We start from the raw sequence: 5566 nt of genomic DNA on the forward strand, positions 1-5566 counted from the left end.
GAAAAAGAAGTCAGAACTGAAATGGAAAGAAAAAGTTAAATATTGTCAAAAATGTCCTCTAATAATGGGGACCTGCCAAATGTCTTGAGCTCCCCTGCATACCTGCTATTAAAAGCAATTCTGTAATGTATGCAAATTTAGAAAAGAAGTGCTAAGAGTTAACATGAACATAAGAAAATCTCCAATTGCTGCTGGCTTCCAAACTGTGGACTATATCATCTCATGGTAGTAATGATACTTGTGTACTATTAATTGTGGTGACTGTTGTATTATGTGGTTAGATAACCAAATAAATGGCAATCTGATTTCATACCATCACCAGGAATTAATTGCTGAGAGCATGTGGATGGGTGCAGTAGAAAGCTGTTCAGGACCACACCACAGATTTATATTATCACATTAAACACAAGTGATCTTTGTAGCAAAGAATTATCATTGTATGAAACCATCTTAGTCAGCCTCTAAGCCACTTTGTAACACTTCTCCTGCAGAGTGCTCAGACCCATGCAAAATACCACAGTCAGCAGTGCACAAAGCTGTTTACCAGCCACATCTCCATGTGTACAGATGTTCTTTCCTGATCAAGCACATGCTGTGCTTTCCAGATGTAGCCCTTATTGCACATGTCAACCCCACGAAGGGATTTCATGGGCACTGCCAGGCAGATAGGCTCACTCTTTGTTGCTCTAGGCTGCTCTGTGCCTAGCTGTGGTTCAGATCCAACATTTAGGTTCACAACCTGGTTGTTTCTTCGCAAAGTGATAAAATATTCTGTTGCAAACCAGGATTGCAAATGGAAACATTTTTAAAAACTAAAGGTTAAAGTTCTGAAGCTTCTGTGTAAGATAGGATTCATGGCTACAACCCTCTGTCACTTGTGATAATCAACATATACCTAACTGCAGGGATTAAAACCAATAAACTCAGCAAAATTCATCTCAGATTTAGAGAAACGGCTCCCTTCGTGGTTTAAACAGATTCACCAAGCTGTAACGGATCCTCAGTCCTTGCACTGCTGCACACATCAATTGTCAGCATAACGTGGCCAAATTCTGGGAGCTCAGCAGTAGCTCAAGGTGACTTTACAAACATTCCCCACTGCTCGAAGCCAGCGAGACATAAAGGACAGCTGCTCTTAACCGCTCAGATGAGGCAAAAGAAATGAGCCTGTCCTTCGGCACTTCTAGTACCTGGACTTCTCTGGCTGTGAGGTGGCTATTGCTTTCACCCCAGGTGAGGGAGCCATGACCAGCCAATGCAGTTCAGTGCTGCTGCTGCAGACAGCAAGATCTGCGCTGCTGTAAGTCACTACAGAGAGTGAGAGATTTACCCAAGGATGGTATTTTAAGTCACTCCCCGCCCCCATCTCACAGCACATCCTATGTTGACTACGCTTAGGAGATGTCAGCACCTCTGTAGCCCCTTCTGAAATACCAGTTTAGCATTTTCTCAGTGAAAGCTGCATCATGAATGTACTCCCGTGCCTCCAGCCACAGGCTGCTGTGGGATAACCAGAGGACGGCTCTACCCCTTGCTAGCAGAGGGAAAGGGCAACGGGCAGCAGGGTGCTGAGCAATTCCAGCACTCCCAGGCAGCTGCCCTCACCAGCATGTTTCTGGATATATGGCTACCCCTTGCCTGCAATCGGTCTCATTTTTTTAATACAATTTCTGACAGTCTGGGAGAAGCCATGATGATATTTTCTTTCCCCAGGGAGGACAATGTACTGACTTTACCTTTCCTCCAAAGCCAGCCGTCAGCTGGCTGAATCTCTGAGCCCCGGGCAGAAATGTCTGTGAATTCTTTAGAAAAGGGTCCTCGCAGAAATCTTCACTGCAGATGACCATCCAGTTCTCACGAAGAGAGTCACTTTCACAGGAGGCTTTCAGGACTGGGAGCAGTCAGGGAGTGTCCGCAGCAGGCTGGGTAAAGGCTCTTGGTGCTTAAAGGAAGAGCTGTGCAGCCCTCACTAGACAGACGCAACGCTGCCTTTGAAGCATCAATCAATCACAGATGATACAGTATTGCAGTGAGATTGAAGTACTTAGTATAACTAAAACCCAGGACCAAGTGGGACTTATTGACGAAAACTAGGACAATAATTGCCTGAATGGAACTTGCCTAGCATCTAATTCGGAGGGAAAAGTGCACGTTGCCCTTCTCTACTAGGCTTATCAGACTCAAATTTGTGGCTGATGTAAACACTTGCCAAAGTGGAGCAAAAGAAGGTGACTCTATTGTAGGCAGAATTAATGTGATCCAGGAGATAAAGTACTGCTGTATGGCAAAAGCAAAGGTTTTCATTTCAAGTAGACTGGAAAAAATACTTTTTTTTTTTTTTTTTTTTAAATACTGCTGCAGGTTCACAACGCTTTGGGATGAAAATTAATACCTAGGAAGTTAGATGTTCAAAGTTAGATACTAAGCTGATGGTACAGTTTATCGCCCCTGTACATTTGCCTGCTGTAGTATTAGTGAAGATAGACTCCTCTGAGTTTGAGACTTGTCATATTTTTAATATTCCATGCATTAGCCTTGAGGAAGCAAAGAGAGGTGAAAGACTAGATGAAAACAATGTATAAGAAAACACACTGGAGTCCAGCAATTATTTAACTAAGCCTTCTAACCTACAACACTGAAAATTTTAACGTGATTAGTGTTTGATTCTAGGAGACAATATTGGACCATTGCATATGGTGTAGCAATTCTGCACAGGTGTTTGTGCAGAACATTCATTCTTGATAGCAATATAATTGTGAGATACATAGTCCTGAGATATGGACAGAGGTTATTTCTTTTTGATATCTTCATGGTTTAAGTATTTTGATTAGCTAAGGACTCTGATTCATTGCATCTTTCATTATTTATTATGATCTTTTCCCTCCACCCACTTCATTTTTACTTGGCATTTATCTCATCTTTGATGGAAACCTTTAGAGGGGAGGAGAGTGGATTTTATGGCTCTTTTTTAGCTTTTGCCAAACATTGCGTGATGTGGCTGAATTATAATGAAATGCATAAATAAAATGCATTTCAAACGCTAGGACAGGCCTCTTTCTGTTACTTACTCTGATAGGTTTTCTAAGTAAGTCAGACATGCCACATCTAAACCTTTATATGTCTGACACTAGAGCCTTCTAAGACCAGCAGGTTAGGCACCAAAACCCAGGAGTACCGCTTTGATTTTGAAACACTGGGCACTGCAGGAGGTTTTGAGGAAGCTTATCCAAAGGCCCCTGATTTCTCCCCTCAAAGGCCCAAGTTTAAGAAGCTCAGGGTAGCTTAATGTTACTTCTGTTTTGTCCCTATTTCCTGCCTACTAACATTTGCCTGGCTGACCAGACAAACTGCCCGCATGGGGAGGCAGGTTTGTAAGTGCTCTGATATGCAGATAGATCTCACTTTCTGGGCAGCAAGCTCGGTAGTTCCCATTTCTCCATCTCTAAACTTCATGCAACTTTTTGCAAATGCAGGCCCAAATCTCAGTGGATGGTAAGTTGTACATGGCAGGAAGGACAAGGAGAGAAAATAACACTTTTTGAGCTGCTTTCACTATAGCTCTCCTGTCCTACCAGGGGGTCATAGAGCCAGTGAGACAGAGGCAGTGGGCAGGGAGGTAGTAGGAGAACACTACCAGAAGCAGGAGGCTCCTTACACAAGGCTGGGTTCCAGGCTGCATAAATCAGCCAAGAGCTGGGGAAAATCAGAGCTGGAAGCTTGGAGAGGACTGAGAACCTGGGAGAGCCACTGCACAGGGGTTTTAATTGTCAGGGCAGAGAGGGGCAATAAGACTGTCCTGTGCAGCCCGTAGAGCTCTTTGCCAGGGGGACCAGCGCATAGTGGGGCTGTATGAGAGCTGCTGGGCAAGAGGCAAGGCAGGAGCCCTTCCTCCACTGCGGTGTGCTGGGCTGCCCAGGAGTATGTGCCTGATGGAGAAAAATGGGGCATTTTTCAAGATTATTTTGTAGTCTGAGAAACTGGTCTCTGGAGATTTGATATTATAAAGGTGATGGGGCAACCTGGAGAACCAGAGGCAGCGGGTTTGACGGGCAGACTGAGAGGAATAGGCAGACGGCACATGCTACTGTTTGTGTGTTAGAAACCACAGCTCATCATTTCTTGGCAGGAGATTCTGGAGCATGAAGAGCCCAGAAGCACATTTCTCCAAGGCCAAAGGTTCCCTTAGCTCAGAAATATATTAATCATAAAACTTAATATACCTTGAGAAGCAGAAAGTAGTTGGAAGTGAAATGATTTACTTATCTTAAATATTTACTAGAAGTTTTCCCCCATCTTTTAGAAAATCAGAGCAAGCTTGGGAATTTTTTTAATATCATGTTCTTTATTTGTGCTCCAAGAAGATATAATTTCCCCATTGCTTCCATGAAGAAATGATGTATTTGATGATCCAAGTTGTTCCACAGGCAACTTGGATCAAGACTTCCTCAAGATCAAGATCAAGACAACTTCCTCAAGAACAACAATGAAAATGCTATAAAATGCCTGTTGCCTGGTTTTGTGGTTTCTGATTAGGTTTCTGCAGAGTCCCTAGACAAAGGGCTCCTCTTAAATGCTTTTGTCAGATCTCACAAGGATTGGCTCTGATAGTCTTGGAGTTACCATGTACAAACTCCTGTGGAAGTCCCTAAAAGGACTGGGAACTCAGAGCCACTGCTTGATGGTGGGTAGCAGCCAGAGGAAAGGGAGGGAGCTTCTTTATTTCCTTTGCAACTTGCCTATTCTAGTTACAATGACATCTAGTTAAACCCTGGTGGAGAGAGTAAATATTTAGTATTGGAAATATTCTGTATTTCTACAGCAAGATTTACAGCATTTGCCTAACACCAAAAGACATGAGCATGGATTCTGCAGGCTTGAAGTTGATCCTGCTTTCTCTGACCACGTGATGGGCCTTTGGGCAGCCCGAGGTTCCACCTGAACTGCAAGTATTAGGCAATGCTTGATTTCAGCAAATGTCTGCTTTTCTGTGCAAATGGTGAAAAGGCTGGGTATGGCCCCTCTGACCTTGAAACTCATGTCCAAGAGATATAAAAAGATATACCAGGGATAAAAAAAAAGTCATACTTCCAATACTGACATTGTCAAAGAACCTCTGTCCTTCCGAGTTGGAAGTACCTCCCAGACAGATGTGCACACCAGGGGAAACGCCACTGAGGGATTTTAAAGGACATTTTTTTATGAATATGAGTGGTACCACAGAGCAAAATGAAGCCATTTTGTGTGTTGGAAGTAACGGTTAAGTTTCCCTATCTGTGACAGCCACATAAAGTTTAAGGTCACTTTACCTCAAGTTACCAACACATAATTAATCTTTCAACTTAAAAGTGTGAGTGTGACTTAATTAACTGAAACGTGGATTCTTCACTACAAGTTCCCCTGCTTCGTTTTTCGTTTCAGGGTGGTTGTTTTGCTGGGGTAAGGAGCAGAATTAGCGACCCACACTCCGCACCAGGCTTTTTCAGGCCGCCCGCAATTCAGAGCACACTTGGAATTAACTAGAAAGTAAAAGCTGGAGCCTTGGCGGGGGGGGAGGCGGGGGCTACCG

This window comes from Athene cunicularia, assembly GCF_003259725.1.
Source record: "Athene cunicularia isolate RWA chromosome 13 unlocalized genomic scaffold, athCun1 chr13_part1, whole genome shotgun sequence".
Classification (NCBI taxonomy): domain Eukaryota; kingdom Metazoa; phylum Chordata; class Aves; order Strigiformes; family Strigidae; genus Athene; species Athene cunicularia.